The 20,214-nt window shown below is 38.2% G+C and overlaps 1 pseudogene; it reads left to right on the forward strand.

Annotated features, from left to right (window-relative positions):
- Nucleotides 1–3,206: 3,206 nt before the first annotated feature.
- LOC132266256 (histone-lysine N-methyltransferase, H3 lysine-9 specific SUVH5-like) overlaps nucleotides 3,207–20,214 on the forward strand; it is a 43,251-nt pseudogene continuing 26,243 nt past the window's right edge.

Genomic DNA, 20,214 nt, shown 5'->3' on the forward strand with positions numbered 1-20,214 from the left:
CGAAGAAATTCATTCTAGTAAGTTTTAGATTTGGCGGGGCCCCGTCATTCATTACGGGCGCCCGCCAGTTGCCAACTGTAGCCCCAAATGCCCCATTGCCAGAGCTTGGGTGCCAGCCTTGACACCTCGCAGCCGCCCGCCATGCACTGTGGGCGTCCGCCATATTACAGACACAGGTCGTGGGTTGCATTGTTTAACCCAATATTGTCCCCTTGATTGAAGGGATAGGTCTGCACTTAGCCACGAATTAAGAGTTGTTGGGAGGATATTTTTGTTTATTAGGAGGCTTGAAGCATTGTATTATGATCATCCAACATTGTAAGGTTTTCTAGAGAGTGAAATATTGTGTTTTTGAGAGTTTGGGTGTATTTTGGCTAGGAGGTGCGAAAATGGAGGGGAAGATCTCCTCAACCTCCTCCTCCCTTGCTTCCATGGGTAACTAACTCCCTGAAAGGTGATGAAGCCTTTCTTTAGAAGCATGCTCTAGTTTTGTTTTTAATTTAGGGAATGAATCATGTATATGGTAGTTTCATATTCTAGAGCTCTACATATGTTGTAATGGATCTTAATTTTTGTAAATGATTATGTTGAATCTATTATATTGTCTTAGATTATATTTTCTCATGATTATATGGCTTGCATCTTCATAGTGAGAATGGAAATGAGATAATGAAATGGTGTTTAATGGCATGTTGTATGAGAAGCTTGATAGTCCATAGCTTAGGGCCTCCCTTTGATGGATTATTCTTGGTTTTTGACTTTATATGCTATTACCTTAGTTATTGAGGAGTTTGATAGTCCCTAGCTTAGTGAGCATGTCTTAGCTACACTCTAGTTTAGGTACTTCAAACATGTTAAACTTTGATGGATTATACTGAATTCTTGATTCTATGAACTTCTTGAAGATAATGTAGCAATCTTATATTACTACATATTATTGTCATGTACCTAAGTTATTTCCCAAGTTAATCACAAGCTAGCATGTTTATATGGTTGGAGGTGGAGTCACTTCCCTAGCCCTCTCTACATAAGTTCCTCTCTTCTTAAATTCCTTCCATTTACGGTTTTATACAAATTTCCTTTCTAGCTTCTAAGTGACAAACAAAACCAAACCTTACACCTCTTCTCTCAAACAAGTGATTTTAAGACCTTGGTTGCCATAAACTTGCAGTCCTTGTGGTTTGACTTACCCCTATGATAGCCCTATTTTACAATGATTTGTGCTATTGCAAGGGTTGATTATTATTGGTAACGTATACCGACCCACCAAGATTCAGAGAAGATGAATTGTACCAGGGTGATTCTCACTACAATTGAGATACAGAAATCACAAAAGATGCAATCCCATGTTTGGACTTTAGAGACAAAAGGTATTTATAGAATTTGGGTTAGAGAAGGTTAGGGTTTTGTTGATGGATTCAGTGACAGAAAGAGGAGGGTTAGCTACCGTGTCTAGATAGAGGGTCAAGGTATATAATTTCCATCCCTTGGTTAAGATATACGGTCAAAACAATTGAAAAGAAAATTATTTTCTATACAGATCTAAAGATTATGACAAGAAAATTTGACATTGACAGCAATGAAGTGATCTTCGTCATGGAAAATTGATGTATCATGCTATATATGATGGTTATGACCCACGTTCTCAACTCACAAAGCAAAAGAAGAAAGTATATATATATATATAGATGTAGAGTTACAACAATTGAAGAAGGCAAAACCTATTAGAGTAAGCTATGGTTCATGTAATTGAGAGCCAGCTATGGTTGTTCTTGGGCCAAATTGAAAGAGAAAGATAACTAGGGATTAGGAATATTTTGATAGTAAGAGAGAATTTAAGGTTTGCTTACCTATCAGACAAAGGGCAAGTGAGAGGGCATGCTTTGATGGCGAACTGAAAGAGGGTTAAGGGGAGAGAGAGAGGAAATTAGGGCTTAAGGTGATTTGTCATAGGGCGAGAGAGACGGCTTTATATATATATATGGATCTTCAGGTAATTGAGAGCAAGCTATGGCTATTCTTAGGGCAAATTAAAAGAGAAAGGTAATTAGGGCCTTGGAATATTTTGATAGCAAGAGAGAATTGCTTACCGATGAGACAAAGGGCGAGATAGAAGGCTTGCTTTGATGGCGACCGGAGACAGAGATGACGATGGCGATCGAAGACAGAGATGACGATGGAAAGCTCGTTTGCAGTGAGATGTACACAAGAAGATTTTTTGTGTTGGGGATTATCAAAAGAGGCAAAAAGGTCTGTTGAGCCGTGTATTATTGAAGATTTTTTGTGTTAGGGATTATCAAAAGAGTTTGGCGCTAGAGTGAAAAAATATGTGGGCGGGATTTTTATTTTTAATTTAATTTTTTTTTTTTCACATTCACGGGAGGAAATTACTCCCTTAAAAATATATTTATTAACGAGTGACTTTAACCTCCCGTGAAAATAGTTTTTTACGAGGATTCTATTAACACCCCGTGAAAGAGTGACTCTTTGTGTGACAATTACAAGTGGCCTCTTATAAACCTCGTAAAAGGTAGCTTCTACGAGACAAAATAAAAGATCCCGTAAATACTAGGTCGTAAAAACCCAATTTTCTTGTAGTGGAAAGTGATGATTACGTTCTCATGACAACCTTGTGTTCAGGTATGTCATTTAATGACATTTGGATTCTTGATTCTGGTTGTTCTGTTCATATGTGTCCTAGTAGGGATTCTTTTTTTTCCTATAAAGAGGTGAAAGGTGGTTAGATTTTGATGGCGGACAGGAAAGCTATCAAAATTTTGGGAATTGGAACAGTCATGGTCAAGACGCATAATGGGTTGGTGAGAACATTGTCAGATGTGCGACATGTACCGAATCTGAAAATGAATCTTATTTCAGTAGGTGTGCTAGACTCCAAAGGTTACAAGGTTATAATAAAAGGTAGAACAATGATGGTCGTGATGAATTCTCTTGTGTTGCTACAGGGCACCAAGGTGAAAATTTTGTATCTTCTCCAAGGGAATACGGTAACAGGTGGAGCTTCTATAGGGTCTTCTACAGTTAGTAGATATCTACGTTTGGGTCTTGGCAAAAGAAGAGTTAGAAAGAGGAGTTATGATCTTAGTTCTCAAAAGGGTTGTGAGGGAATAACACAACACGGTGGGAGAATGAAAGATGTTTTCAGATGGTAACCGAAATTACAGCAGTCCTTATAGGGAGGTAGACCCATGAGGACAGGTGTGATATTGACTTACAATAATCTTGGTGGCAATGAGATAGTCCATTCGAGTGCCATTAAGATGTGTGGGAGGCAAGTGGTTGGTTACAATAGAGATGCGAGGAAAAGTCAAGGACGTCCTATTCTCCACAAGGGTGAGAAGATGACTTTTCATTACCAGTCGGTGGTTTGTGGGCGGTTGGAGAAGGTTGCTAAAGGAGATGTCAAACTTAGAGTTTCCGAGGTTACTTTGGATAAGGGTTTAGAGTTTGACAAAAATACTGGAGGAATGCTTGTGGTTGCGTTAGGCATGCATGGGTTGAAGAATAAGAGCTCGAGAGTTAAGTTTGAGGATGACTCAAACTTAACTAAAATTCTTAATTAATTTTTTTTTGGAGAAGACAGGTTGTTTGGCAGAGATACAGTGGCTCATTGAAATTTTTGCCAAGGTGAAGATTTGTTAAAATTTGTGGCTAAAATTTGCTAACTTAACAAGTGTGATTTCATTACCCATGACATCATCAGCTTGCACTCCAAGAATATGATCAGCAAGCTTTGCCAACCCATGCGTGGTCACCAAGTCCAGCAATATTGTGTGATGATTTTTTTGGCCATAAATAGCCTATGCTTTAATGGTGTTTGATCATCCCAAATCAATTGAGTGAGTTTGTAATATCAATTAGTGAGTGAGAGAGTTTTGGGTGTGAACTACTTTGCCTTATATCTCTTTATTTCCATAGTGAAAAATTGTTCTGTCTTCTCCCCGTGGACGTAGGCATAGCTGAACCACGTAAATCCTTGTCTTGTTTATGTGTATGCCATTTTATTTTTCTTGCCATTATTTTTTCTCTTGTTCTCATAAACTCCTATTCAATCCTTATTTTGTAACATATTATGAAAGGAAGAAGCAAAGTTGGGGCAGACCAAAAGGATTGATCTTGAAGCAATAAATGAGATTAAGCAAAAAGGAAAAGAATTTAACACTGGTAAAAAAATACTGGGACCAGTTCTAGGAGTTGAGGTGGGTGATGAGTTCCAATACATGGTGGAGCTTGCTCTTATCAGCTTGCATCGCCCATACCAGGGTGGTATAGATTACATGATAAGCGCCGAATATTGCATATTCAAGCGCCCTTATTTGCATTAGTTAAGTCTATTATTTGATCTTTTTATATAAACTATCTTCAGTTTTGTGTTTCTATGCATTTTCAGGTTTGTTTCCCAAAAAGAAATAAAATGGAAGTTTTAAAGGCTTTTTGAAGGTCAAGTCATTCCAGGCCTTTACATCCTAAGATTTCCAAGAGGAATTTTCCAAGAGGATGGACTCAATGACCCAAAACTAAGATCAAGGTGAAAGGGGATAAAAAGCTTGAATAATTGAAAGAAGTGAAAGAAGTTCAGAGCAGGAGAAAAGAAAATAAATTCTAAGGCATGAATGAGTGCTCATCCAAAGCCTTATGAGCGCTCATCCGACATTCACAAGCACCCGGCGCGGGTAACATGTCACACCAGTGCTCGTCCCTCTTACAAGAGCTCCAATTCGAGGTAGAGAGAAAAAAATGTAATTACGAGTGCTCGTCCCTTCAATGGACAAGCGCTCATCTGTGCAGCTCCGAACCAATGAGAAGAAGTCTAATTATGAGTGCTCGTCCCTTCACTGCACGAGCGCTAGTCCAGGCACTGCAGACCTAGCTGGCATTTTGAATATTTTAATTGGATTCCCTCCTTAATTAGGTTGTTGGTTAAATGCTTTTGGGGGACATGGACCTCGATTTTGAGGAGGTTTGGTAGACATCTTGTCTATATAAGAAAGGTTGATCATTGTAAAACACATTATGAGTTGTTGGGGGATTTATAGAGAGAGATATATTGTGTTTTTGAGAGTTTTGGGTTGCATTTTGCTAAGGGTGCGAAAATGGAAGGGCTTATCTCTTCAACCTCTTCCTCCCTTACTTCCATGGGTAACTAACTCCCTTTCTAGGTAGGTGATGAAGCCCTTCTTTGTAAGCATGCTCTAGTGGTGTTTTAATTTGGGGAATGAGTATGTATTTGTTAGTTTCATAATCTAGAGATGTACACAAGTTGTAATGGATCTTAATTTTAATAGATGATTGTGTTGAACTTATTTTCTTGCCTTAGATTGTATTTTCTCATGATTATATTGCTTACATCTTCGTGGTGAGAATGGAGATGAGATTATGAAATGGTTTTAATGGCATGTTGTATGGAATTTTGATAGTCCGTAGCTTAGGGCCACCATTTGATAGATTATTCTTGGTTTTTAACTTCATATGCTTTCATCATATTTATTAAGGATTTTGATAGTCTTTAGCTTAGTGAACATGTCGTAAGCTACACCCTAGTTTAGGTAGTTCAAGCATGTAAAACTTTGATGGACTATACTTAATTCTTGATTTTATGTATTTCTTGAAGATAATGTAGTAATCATGTATTACTACATATCATGGTCACATACATAAGTTGTTCCCCAAGTTAATCACAAGCAAGCATGTTTATATGGTTGGTGGTAGATGCACTTCCCTAGCTCATTTCATCTTAAATTCATTCCATTTTATGCAAGCTTTAATTCTTAGTTCTAAATGACAAACAAACCAAACCTTTCACCTCTTTCATCAAGCAAATTAAATTTGCAACCTTGGTTGCCATAAACTATTAATCTCTATGGTTCGACTTACCCTTACGATAGCCCTATTTTACAATGATTTATGCTATTGCATGTGTTTATTATTATTGGTAAACACTTATCAACCACCAATTTTTGGCGCCGTTGCCGGGAATTGCAAACTGTTTTGTAACTGAGGTTTAAAGATCACATTTCGTTTGATTGTGAATATTGTGTTTTGTGGATATTTTTCAGTTTGGTTTTGGTGATTTATGAGTTTAAGTATTTTCGTGAGATTCTAGGAACTCAAGGCTAGCTAAGGAAAAACTAAAAGATTGTAAGTCTAAAGGACTCTGAGTAAGTTTTTCAAAGTTCTAGTTTCAAAAGTTGTGAATATTTTGCATGTGTATAAATTAGAGATCTTTGATTATGAAGTCCTTGTCGAGGCTATTTCTTCTTTTCTATTTTGTAAAGCATCGGTCCTTGTTGCAGCCATTTATTTTCTGTTTTATTGATAATTGAGGAGAAAGGGAACATTGTATATGGATGTTATGATGAAGGGGTGTTGTGTTTGTTGTGTGAATTTTGCGGTTGATGTTGGGCCGTAGGTCATTATCTTTGCCAACTCTTGAAGAACCAATTGACATAAATTTACTTAAAAGGATTCTTAGAAGAAACCTTATGGAATCCAAAAATATAAGAGGAATCGAACTTGAATTTAATACCATGGCAGGAAATGAAGAAAATTTGAGGGATTAGGAAATCAATCGTGATAGGGCTGAAATTCCAAATGTGGTACCTATGACTCTTAGGGACCATTTCATGCTTACAACTTATGCCTCTCCTTCTTGCATAATAATGCCAAACATCGATGCAGCCCGATATGAGATTAAATCTAGCATAACTCAAATGCATCCATCCTTTCATGGCTTTGAAAATGAAAACCCCTTATAAGCATCTTGATGAGTTTCTTGAAATCTGCTCTACCATCAAGATAAGGGGCTGCCCTGAAAATGCACTCTATTTGCGTCTCTTCCTATTTGCCTTAAAGGATAGGGCAAAATATTGGTTGAACTCCCTTGTTACAAATTCCATCACTACATGGGCATAATTGTAACAAGAATTCCTAAAAAAATATTATTCGGTGAGTAAGACCAATCAAATGAGGCATTCTATTCTTAGTTTTTCACAAATCGATGGGGAACAACTCCATGAGACTTGGGAAAGACTTTAAGACCTCTTTAGGAAATGTCCATACCACCTAATTCCAAAATGGTAATTGGTGCAAACTTTCTATGATGGTTTAACCGAACCACATAGACTTATGGTTGACTCATCATGTGGAGGAATGTTCATGTCTAAAAATGAGGATGAAGCTTGGACCTTACTCGAGAATTTGAGTGAAAACTCATTGCAACATAATTCTCGTAGGGCTCCAACATCAACCAATGCAAAAAACACCAATCTATGTCAACCAAAGACAATGAGGGAAGAATCTTCTCAAGTGGATGACATAGCTAACAAACTCTACCAATTAATGGCACCACATCTCTCTCCTTCTTTGTCTCAAAATTCAGAAAGTGCGGTGTGTTCATCATGCACTAGCCCATTCCATCTCTCGAAAGATTGCCCCACACTGGAGCAATTTTCTAGCAACAATCAAGAGCAAGCAAATCCCATGTTTTATAGGCCTATAAGTAATTCCTACTCCAATACCTACAATCCAGGATGGAGAGATCATCCGAATTTTTCGCGGAGGCAACCAGCCCCATAAAATTCGACATTTCAAAATCAAGGTCATCAAAATCAGTCCTCTTCTCAATTTCCAAATCGGCAATTTCAGGCCTCTTCAAGTTACCGTCCACCCTATAATCCAAATGTTTCTACCCCATCTCCAATGTTTCCAACTGATGAGATTCTGGCTGCAAATAAGCAAATGATGGAATCCTTTAACAAGCAAATGTTAGAGTCCAACAAGCAACTCTTGACATCATTGTAGCCCACTCTCCAAATGGTTCATTCACACAGCCAGTCAATAGCTAAACTTGAGAATCAAGTGGGGCAAATAGCTAATTCAATGAACCAACTTCTTTCAAAGGATACAGGAAAACTTCCCGCTCAACCATTTGTGAATCCTAGAGGGATCCATGTGATTGACGAAGTCCCTCCTACGAGTGGACCTACTCATAAACAAGTTCAGGCAATCACTACACTTCAAAATAGTCAAATGTTGGACATTAAGGTTGATGGAGGAAAAGATGAAAAAGTTCTTCCTCCCAAAAATCCAAATCCCAGCTCATTTAATCCAAATTTCACTCCTAAAAATCCAGAGTCCAGCAATGAAAATTCCAAGCTTGTTACCCTAAATGTGGGGACCTCTTATGAGCCTAAGGCTTTGTTTGCTCAACGTCTCCAAAAGTTGACACATTTTGGGAACAAAGGCTGTAAAATTTAGGACATGAGAGAGGTCTTTAGGCAAGTAAAGATCAACCCACTTCTCTTAGATGCTATCAAGAAAATTCCCCCCTACGCAAAATTTCTCAAGGATTTATGTACTAAAAAATGAACTTCTAAAAGTCATTTACCGAAGAAGGTAAGACTAACTGAACAAGTGAGTGCGATAATTCAGCACAACACTCCTCTAAAGTATAGGGATCCGGGTGCCCCGATAATCTCGTGTGTCATTAATGACAACAAGATAGAAAGGGCCCTCCTTAACTTAGGAGCGAGTGTGAACTTGATTCCTAATTCATTTTACTTACAACTTGGGTTGGGAGATCTTAAGCCAACCATCGTGGTCTTGTAGCTTGCCGACAGATCGGTCAAGCACCCATAGGGCATTCTTAAAGATGTCATTATCAAAGTGGACAAATTCTACTTCCTGGAAGACTTTGTGGTTCTTCACACAGAACCGGTCCATGATCCCAAAAAACATATTCCCGTGATCCTCGATAGGCCTTTCTTAACTACAGCTAATGCTTCAATAAATTGCTGAACCGGGGTGATGGATATCGCCTTTGGAAATATGCAATTCAAACTCCACATCTTCCATGCAACTTAATGTCCTCCTGATGAGGATAATTGTTTCCTCATTGATGTGTTAGATGAAGTGGTCGAAGAATCTCTCCCCTTCATTCTAAGTAAGGATCTTCTTGAAACTTACATGTCTCACTTTGACTTCATAAACTTTGATATCGACCAATCCATCCAAGGAGTAAATTCTTTACTCCAAGTTGGTGCTATCATGGACTTTCCCTCTTGGAAAGTGCCAAGAGAACCACTTCCTCAACTTTCCAGCACTCCTCCAGTACCTCAAGTATGTATTTCTTGGTGCAAATAAAACTCTTCCGGTCATCATTGCATCGGACCTTTCACAGGACCAAGAAAACAACCTTTTACTGATGCTACAAGAGCATAAATAAGCTATTAGTGGCAGAGGCTAATTTGAAAGGAATCGACCCCTCTATTTGTATGCATCGCATTCATATAGAGGATAACGCCAAACCTTCTAGAGAGGTGAAGCGTCGGTTGAATCCAAAGATGAAGGATCTCATCATGAAAGAAGTGATCAAGCTACTAGATGCGGGAATCATCTACCCTATCTCGGATAGTAAGTGGGAAAGCCACACTCTAGTTGTTCCCAAGAAATCCGGCCTCACCATTATTGAAAATTTAGCAGGAGAGCTCGTGCCACAATGCATCACCACCGGGTGGCGTGTATGCATTGATTACCGGAAACTCAACTCTACCACTAGGAAGGATCATTTTCCACTCCCATTTACTGATCAAATCCTAGAGAGGCTAGCCGACCAAAGCTGCTACTATTTTCTTGATGGTTATTCCGGCTATAACCAAGTGGCAATTAATCCAAAAGATCAAGAGAAGACCACATTCACATGTCCCTTTGGAACTTTTGCCTATAGACGCATGCCCTTCGGTATATGCAATGCACCGACAACTTTCTAAAGATGCATGATGTCCATATTTTCTGATATGGTTGAAAAGTTTTTAAAAGTATTAATGGATGATTTTTCCATCTTTGGATCTTTCTTTGACTTATGTCTCCATAATCTATCCCTTTTGCTTCAAAGATGCAAGGAGACAAATCTGATTTTAAGTTGGGAAAAAAGTCATTTCATGGTCCAAGAAGGCATTGTCTTGGGGCACGTTATTTTAAAAAGGGGAATTGAGGTCGACAAAGCAAAAGTCGAATTGATCTCTAACCTTCCTCCTCCAAATTCTGTCTGACAAATCCGTTTCTTTCTTGGTCATGCTGGCTTTTATCGCCGCTTCATCAAAGATTTAAGCAAAATATCCCGGCCCTTGTGTAATCTTCTTGCCAAGGATATTCACTTCAATTTTGATGAAGCATGTTTGGAAGCTTTTAAGAAGCTTCGTACTCTTCTCTCTTCAGTCCCAATCATGAAACCACCTAACTGGTCTCTTCTATTTGAGATCATGTGTGATGCATCCGATTATGCATTAGGTGCGGTTTTGGGCCAACGTGTGGACAAGCCACCACATGCTATCTATTATGCTAGTAAAACTCTTTCTGATGCTCAATTGAATTACACCACCACTGAAAAAGAGTCGCTAGTTGTAGTGTTTGCCTTGGACAAATTCCGCTCTTACCTTCTTGGGTCCAAGGTCATTGTCTTTTCGGACCATGCCGCTTTAAGGCATTTACTCACAAAGAAAGAAATCAAACCCTGGCTAATTCGATGGATACTCTTACTCTAAGAGTTTGATATTGAAATTTAGGATAAAAAAGGGACAGACAATGTCGTCACCGACTATCTCTCTCGTCTACTCATTCAGAAATCTTCTGAATTTGCTACCATTCGTGGTTCCTTCCCGGATGAGCAATTGTTTCAGATATCTCATACAAATCTTGCTTGGTTTGCGGATATTGTCAACTACCTTATGATAGGAAAAATTCCGTCCAAATGGTCCAAACAAGAGAAAGACTAGTTCTTCTCCCAAGTTAAAAATTTCTTTTGGGAAGATTCGGAATTGTTCAAGTATTGCCCGGACCAAATCATCCGGCGATGTATTCCTGAAACTGAATTTTCAAGTGTCCTAAATTTTTGCCACACCCTTGCATGTGGAGGACACTTCAACGCCAAGAAAACTCCTAACAAAGTCCTTCAAAGTAGATTTTATTGGCCCTTTTTGTTTCGGGATGCTTACAATTTCTGCATGTCTTGTGAGCGCTGCCAAAAGCTTGGAACCATGTCTAGAAGAGACATGATGCCCCTGACCCCCATCTTAATCATAGAAATTTTTGATGTGTGGGGAATTGATTTTATGGGACCGTTTCCATCCTCTTATGGCTATGAGTATATTCTCGTAGCAGTGGATTACGTGTCTAAATGGGTTGTGGCTAAGGCTACCAAAACCAATGATCATAAAGTTGTGGTCAAGTTCGTTCAATTGAATATCTTCTGCCGATTTGGTATGTCTAGAGCCCTCATTAGTGACAGAGGTTCTCATTTCTATAACCGTTATCTCCGATCCGTCCTTCTTAAGTACTCTGTCACTCACAAGGTTGCCACACCTTACCACCCTCAAACGAGTGGTCCAGTGGAAGTATCTAATCGTCAGATCAAGCAAATTCTGGAAAAAATGGTTCGACCGAACCATAAAGATTGGTCGTTATGACTAAATGAGACGCTTTGGGCCTACCGGACAGCATATAAGATGCCCATTGGCATGTTACCATATCGACTTGTCTTTGGCAAAGCTTGTCATCTCCCGGTTAAGTTAGAGCACCGTGCTTTTTGGGCCATAAAACGGCTCAACTTTGATCTTAAGCAAGCCGGCTCTACTCGCAAATTACAACTCAATGAGCTTGAGGAAATTCAAAATGATTCGTATGAAAGTGCCAAAATCTACAAGGCAAAGACTAAAGCATTCCATGACAAACACATTGTCAATAAGTCTTTTGCCCCTGGACAGAAAGTTTTGCTTTTCAATTTTTGGTTGCGACTTTTTCCCGGTAAACTCCGTTCACGGTGGAATGGTCCATATGTTATCTTATCTGTCTTTCCTAATGGTGCCATTAAACTTCATTATCCCACAAATGGATCTCTCTTTAAGGTTAATGGCCAAAGGCTCAAACCTTATGTTGATGGCATAGTCCCAACTCGAAAAGTGGAGAAAGTCCTATTAACAGACCCAATTTATGAGGACTGATGTGAAATTATGGTTCGTCCAGCTATCAACATTAAATTTAGCACTCTTCGATAACAATTCTTTTAATTCCAAAGCTTCCATATTCCATGAGTGCCGTGGCCAATTTTCTGAAAATTAGCTAAGTGTCGCCCAAAAGTTGGACTTTTCTGGAACTATTTTGATTTGCGTTCCAAAAGTCACTTTAGGCTTACTTAGTCGTTTTAAGGACTCGGTAGCATTTTTGGGATTTTTCAAAGTTGTTTCAGCCATTTTATCAAAGAATCCAAAAATCACGGGAATTTTGGTCCCCAAAATTTGCGCTTTTGTAAACGCACTCCGATTCCCATTCCGAGGGTTATATCTAGTGTCTAGGGTCCTTAGGAGCTTAAGTTTCTAATTGGATAATTTTTGGACCCCTGTATAGCCCTGTTTGGCCCAAATGAAAATCCAGTACCTTTATGGGATTTAATTTTCTTCCAAGGCAAGGACGAGCGCTCGTCCCATCATTATACGAGCGCTCGTAATTCCAAAAAAATGCACTGCCTCATTTTCAAGCGCTCGTCCAGAACAACGAGCGCTCATCCATCTAAGCCACTGCATCCTCGCCGCTAAACCAAAGCCAAGCGAGCGCTCGTCCCTACACCATGAGCGCTCGTAGTTCAAAAAAAATCTTACTGCCTCATTTTCGAGCGCTCGTCCCACCCAACGAGCGCTCGTTCCACGTCATACGAGCGCTCATCCAGGCCGATGAGCTCTCGTCTTGTTTAGCCCCCTTTTAAAAAGACACTCCCTCTCCCACTTTTCACCTTCCCACACTTTCTTAACCTTGCCCCATGATCCCCCATGCATGCAGCACCTCATTATTCCTCCACCTCTTCCTCTTCTTCATTCATGCACTCCGTTCCTTTAAATACCCACCCCATTTAACCCTTTATTCTCATCCCATGCAAGATTGATTAAGTATCCTCTTGGTCTTTCCTTCTTTGATAAGCTCTCCTCCATTTTCTCTCTTTCTTTTCCTTTATCATCATCTTGAGGAGTGTGAGAAATAAATTTTTGGAGGATGTTGTTTTGTTGTTGAGGTTGGTGCTTAGCTGGGGTCTTTTCTGCAGCGGAAGACAATCGTGTTGCTGCGGAAGACCGTCGGGTTACTCAAGAAGAAAGGCTTGAAACTAGATCCCTCCTCAATGCACTACTTGCCCGTTTCCCTCCTGGTCCCTAGCAAGCACCGCTTGACCCGTTCTTGTTTATGTTTTGCATTTCGCATGTTATGTGGTTATTTTAGTTTCTCGGTTCTTTTTATATTATGTGCTGTTCTTTTTTTAGAATTTGGGAATCTGTTTTTGATCTAGCTTGTTAGGTTTGGCATTTTGGTGCTACACTATCATCTGTAAATGTCAACCTCATTATCAATAAAAATTCCCTCTTTTTTTTTTATACTGTTTGTTGAATGCTTGTGTTTAATTTTTCATTTTTATTTGTCTTTAGTGTCTTTTCCCATTTTTCATCTGTTTCTATCAGTGTTCTCTTTTCAGGTTGTTCATTCCTGATAAGCGTCAAAAAGGAATAAGACTTTAGTTAAGCCCATTATTTGATATGTTTTTATAGATTAACTACATTTTTATGTTTTTGTGTTTTTGCAGGTCTTATTGCCAAAAAGGAATAAGACTAATGTTTTAAAGGGTTTTCAAGCATAAGTCATATCAGGCCTACATTTCAAGCGATCGTCAAAGATAAATAACATGAAGAGGCGATGGATGTAACCGGAGCTTAAGAGAGAAGTTAATGTCAGAGTAGTATGCTTGGCGTCTGGACGTAAGAACTGGCGTCCGGACGTAAGAACTGGCGTCAGGATGCCATTCTCCAGAGCTCGCGTCCAGACGCCCATTTTGGCGTCCGGACGCCATACCATTAGGGCCTCGCGTCCGGACGCGAGACCACAGGCCCCTATTTTCTTTAAATCCGATTTTGTCTATCCTGAGATGTAATTTCAAATTTTAAATGAAGGATTTTTTATTTTGAACTCACGGGGAGGATAAAGAGGGGGAAAAGGCTGAAGGAAGGGATCTCAGTTTTTGGTTTGGAAAAAGATACGCAGAGAGAGAGAAAGAGGGATTTTTAGGGTTCTTGGAGAAGGCTTGCAAAGATGGTGAGAGAGGTAATTCTATTCTCTTCTTCAATCCTGGAGGGTGTAGCCATATTCATGAGAGGCTAAATCCCTTTTCTACGGAGTTGATGTAACCTAGACCAAGTAACCATGGTTTGATTTGTATTTCAATTTGGGGATTCTTACTGTATATATTAGTTTCATAAATTAGAAGTATTTACACTGATTTGAGGTTCTTTACATTAAATTAATGCATGTGTTTATCATAGGAATATATATTTGTATTGATTTGTTATCTTGTCTTAGAAATCATATTAATACAAGTATTACATTTGATTTCCTATAGTGACAATGAGAAAGAATTTATGGAATGGTTATATTGGCATGAAATTAAGCATTTATATAGGTTATACCTAAGAAAGATGGATCATAATACACCCATAGATTAATGTAGTTAGGTAGATGGTCCATACCAACTAAAGATAGTCTATGATACTTAATTGATTTCATGTGCTGTAACATATTATTGAAGGACCTTGATAGGCCATGCCTAGGGAAGATGGTTCATACCACAATCTAGTTTAGGTGGATGAGCCATGCTAACCAAAGATGGGTTATGCTTAGTCCTGAATGTATAATCTTCTTAACGATGTTGTGGAAGTTTTATACTCCTACACATCATTATATATATATATAAGTGTCCATCCCCAAGTTGAGTGTAAATTCTACATGTTTATGAGGTTAAGGTGAAGTCAATTTCCTAGCCTTTTCTTTATAAGTTCAATCCATCATTTTTACATTAATTACTATTTTCTGAAAGTTAAATTTGTAGGTTAAGTGACAAACCAATCGATTTATCATTTCTTTTATCAAATAGATGAAGTAGTTTTATAATTCTGTTTGCCATAAACTAGCTATCCTTGTGGTTTGACAACCCCCTACTTTAGCATTAATCTGCGATGATGAATGTGCTTGTGAGGGCCCTGGTTTTTAGGCCAGTACATTAATGATGAACCGAAAGGATGATCCGATAACGGATCCGAATGCGGAAGCGAAAACAGAAAATAAGACTCTAAGAAGTCAAAGTGACCTTCCATGAGGTCGTGGAACTCAACAAGAACTAATGCGGAAGCAAAAGATCGAAAATATGACAAATAACCCCCCAGGGGTAAAATAGTCATTTCTGAAAATTATAGATTCGGGTGCCACCGAGCACACCGCTAGAAGGACAATGAAAAACTAATCAAGATGGACTCAAGAATTGCATGATTCGGAGTCTGGACAAAAGAAAAATGGCATGACAAAGAAAAATGAGTACTTAAGGCAAAAAGGGTAAACTGGTAATTATTCAGGAAGAACCGGGTGCAACCGAGTACACCGTTGGAAAGACAGCAAAAAATTAGTCAAGTTCAAAAAAAAATTCACTTGAATCGGAGTCCAGGCGAAGGAGAAAAGCCCAAAAGAAGAATTGATGTCGCGGTGGCCTGACAAGGGGCCATGATAGCCCCATGCGCACGCCCATGCGCACCGCGCTTGCGCTGGGTGCACACATGGCTGGCACCTATAAAGCTGCTGTGTGGTTTTTTTTTTTCACAAAAATCCGGAACAGAGGCTGAATTTGGAGGCCCAAATGATTTTTTTTGCAAAAATAAAAAGAAGAAACCCCCCTCAAAATTGAATTTTCTACGTGACTCACGAGAGAATTAAAAAAAAAACACTGTAAAATACCCAAAATGCCCCTAGCTCAGTAAGAGGTCAAAAACTAAAAAAAAATGCAACTTTGCACCAAGTATACATTTGGCCCTAAATGAATTTCTAGGTTGAAACGAATGTGCACGCAACTGTATTCAGTGTTTTTAAGTACGCGGGAATGGTCCACGGCTCTCGAGAAGACCCGATGCAAAATCTGACCCCCCAACGGCCAAAAAGGCGAAAATGAACAAGAAAAGGAAAATTTGAAAACAAAAATTAACAAATGATTTCAAATTACCGTTTGGACCTTGGCTACACTTCAAAAATGATTTATAAGACCCTATGAAAGAATAAAAATGGAATTCCCACACCCGATGCAAGCATAGTGAAGCAATGACTCAGCATTTTTCAATATTTTCATAATATTTCATGAAGTTAAAAGTTACATAAGATACAAATTAGTTATCATTGGCCTATGGCCTCATCTCATACATGTAAAATACGTTGTAAAGAGTGTACTTATGTACACATTATAAAAATAGAATCAAATTGTAATGACCCGGTCATTTTCTTTCCTTTCCTTTTCTCAGATTTTCACGAATATTTTTTTTTTTCCGTTGATCATTTCCTTCCTGAGTTTGGTTTCTCATCACTTAGTGTCACCTTGAGTGCTCGAGGATGGTTTCCGAGACTCTTTTCCGTGGATTGATGACTTCCTTTGAGGACTGAATCATTTTCACATTTTCACTTTTGTGGCACTATTCACCTTTCGTCTTTTTCTCGGTTGTCACTTTGTTGGCATAACCCTACTTTTCGTGTTTGGATTTGATTTTGGTTTTGTATGCATCCACGATATTTAAATTCCATGCTATGTGTATTTTCACTTTTGTAGAAAAGCATGCTAAGTGTTTACTTTTCTTGTAAAGGGTATAAGTGCATAACCTTTTTGTAATTTTCTAAACTTTTGGAGTTTTTGTGTATTTACTGTAAAGTAATTATTTTTCGTCTTAGGGACCATTTTGTAATTTAATTTGGAAGATATTTTCAAAAAGGACCCTTTGCAATTTTTGAAAAATGTGACAAGTGTCACACTCTCATTGGTCCACTTGTTGACATGTGTGTGGAAACACTTTGAGGCCTTGGATGAGGACATGTGGAGGGTGGAGATTTAACCACTTGTTGGCCTAGGATTCATGCACTTGTTGGCTTGGATGGTTAACAAGTATAGGTTTGAGATTAAGCCTAAGATGGAGCCTTGGATTTGTGACAAGTGTAGGCTCACAATTTAGTCTTGCAAATTACTTTTGGGCCACTTTGGGATTATGGTTTTAAAGAAGAGTTTTTGAGCAATTGACCAAACTAGTGTGTGTTGACCATGGTGTAAGAGCACATAGTGAGTGGAGGATTTCTATTTCCTCCACTCACACATTTTCACTTTTTATTTCATTCATTCCTCACCAAAAACCCTAGCCTCCATGGATGGAACTTGAAACCTTTGGCCTTGACTTTGATTTTTGATGGCCTTCCACTTACCGTAGACCATGAAGCTTAGGACACTTTTTGTTCCCCTCATCCTCCTCTACATAACCCTTAAAGGGTTTGCCATTTTATGTTGATTTGCCTTGGATTCTAGAGAGAGACTTCTCTAGTGAGGTAGAGGGTGCTATCATTTATCTTCCACGTGATTTTATTTGTTCTATAGTGATATCTAAGTTATATGTTTGTCTTGTATTAAAATGAGGAATAAATAATTAATTATAACTTGTATGTAATTCACTTTAGACTTGATAAATAACATGACCATGGCTTGATTCATAACTTATATTAATTTGAGGTCATTTAGAGTTGCTTTAAAAATCTAGAGGGATTAATGAATTAATTTAATTAATTTTTATCTATATGCTCCTATGACTTAAATCAAGTTTTGAAGTGATTTATATAATAACAATGACATGTACTACAACATATATTAAATTTCGGGTATTTGGATAAGAATTGCAAAATTTATTTAATATTTATCTTTTGTGAAAGTTTAATTCACATGGTGATAGCAAGCATGAAATCATGATGTAATGTGATATTTGGATAGGTCTTGGAATGTTCTCTAACATAGATTAAATTGAGGGCGTTTGGAATTGTTTAAAAATCTAGAGGGAAATAATTAATTAGTTTGATTAATTTTGTTTTAAGTGTTTTAATCACTTAACTTGTCATTTGATGTTATATATGTGATGACCTTGTCATGTCCTTAAATATATATTAAATTGAGGTAATTTGGGGTTAACTTGGAATTTAGAGAATTTAACTATTTATGTTTAATTAAATTCTACTTTATTACTCCATGGATTTAATTGCATTTTGGAAGTTGTTTTTATATTCAAATCATGAATTTGGATTTGGTGTATGTTCACTTGATTACTTTTGAGCATTGGATAACATAGTTGTTACTTCTATATTCATGAGAATATGTTTTTCCTTATTGAATATATTGTTGCTATGTGTAAGGAATTGCACACTTTGTATTAGACATCTTTCATGCCATAGTAGCTGTTGACTTTGAGCATGTATTGTATAAGTTTTCAAAATTGGATTGTACTTGGTAAATAGTTGATATCTTGTATATACATGTTGATATATATACGTTGTTGCACAATTTGTTGATTTTGGAAACTTGGGGATGTCGTTGTTTGGCTACGGCTAGGACTTGGTTCTAGTACGGGGGATTGTCCTTCTATATAGTCTAGTGCGCACATAGGGAGGTTACCGATGGGCTAGTAACCCTAAAGTAACCACATTGTCGGTTTGATCCAGCGTGACGTCCAGGTATCCACTTTTGTTTGAGTTCGCATTTAAATTACAAGTTGTTAACTTTGTGAAATTACATCTCATTGTGTTATGTTGAAAGTTCTATTGTCACTTGATAACATGAATTAAATGGTATTGGATTGTAACTTGGTACAAAGATAAACCCATGCATTCCCTACGAGTAAACTTGTTTACTCACCCCTAAGTTAATTGGTGTTTTGCAGGTAAAGAAGTCTTAGTGTGGGATGCACAGCATTCTTAGACTTTCTAGAGTTCTTGGAGTATTTTTTTGCTATGTTAGAATATGCACATGTTATCATATCTTATTCCATTTTGCTTACCATGTCAAACACTTGTGTTTATTATTCAGGTCATGTAATGTGCACTTAAGTGCACCTTTTGATACTTATTTTGAATGTGTAATAAGTAGCCAAGAGCCAATTTATATATAGATTCACCTTTATGCATTTTTCATGGAAAATTGCTTTTAAAGGGGACAATTGAGAAACCTAAGGTTTTTAGGTATCATTTTTGCATTGGGAGGTATTTTTAGGTTATGAGTTTTCATTTGAGGTCTATTTACTTTATTTGAGGTGTGGCCAAGGGCCAAACACCTTTCCAAATTTTGCATATGCTCTTAGTCTCCACATTTTTTAGACAAATTCTTGTGAAATGGAGGTTTGGAGGGTCACTTTTTGCATTGAGTGTTTACGGAGGCCGTGAACCATTGGCGCATGTCTAAATAGATATAATACGTTTGCGTGCATGCTCACTTAAGCACAATTCGCACCATTTTATGAAATGCACTTCCGTTGGACACTTTTCAACATTTTAATTACAAATCTGATGCAAGGGCATTTTGGGGATTTTACCTTGACAAATAAATTCCATTCTCAACTCTGTCACATAGAAAATGTGATTTTAGGGGGATTTTCCTTTTCGTGTTTTTCTGAAAAATGTCATCTTGACCTCATAAACCGCGCTCTAAGTTCACTTTGCTGCTAAAAACACTGTTCCTGCAATTTTTGAGTTCCAGACCACCCCTCTGCCTCATTTGGCGGGCCCTCGCAGTGTTAGGTGGGTGCTTGCGAGAATCTACCTTGTTTGGTGGGCCCCCGTGGATCTTTGGTGGGCTCCCGCGAACACTGTTCCTACTCTAGACATTTTTTTTCAACGGGCCATATCTCACTCGTTTTAACTCCGAATTGGTCCGTTCTTGAGTCTAAATTGACCACGTCGAAATGAGCTTTCCAATGGTACCAATTAAAGCTTCAGATTCCTCTTGTAGCTCAAGAGATTCAAGTTTTAGTATGGTAGTATTAGAATTTGGTTCGAACCGGGATAGGGTTTCCCTTCCTTCGACTTCAGAACTTGATATCTTTTCTGTTCGGACTCCAAATCATGTGATTCTTGAGTCTAAATTCATTAATTTTTCATTTTATTTCCAATGGTACTAGTTTTAGTTTCAGAACTTTCTCCTAGCTCAAGATATCCTTGTTTTAGTGAGAGGGTGTCGGATTTGGTTTGAACCGGGATAGGGTTCATCTGGGATTTCACTTCCTTTGGCCTTGGTACTTCATGTGAAGTTACCAATGGATGTTTTTGGATGTTATAGAT

This window comes from Cornus florida, unplaced genomic scaffold, assembly GCF_030987335.1.
Source record: "Cornus florida cultivar Cherokee Brave unplaced genomic scaffold, ASM3098733v1 CherokeeBrave_3.0.0_Hap2_Chr07, whole genome shotgun sequence".
Taxonomy (NCBI): Eukaryota; Viridiplantae; Streptophyta; class Magnoliopsida; order Cornales; family Cornaceae; genus Cornus; species Cornus florida.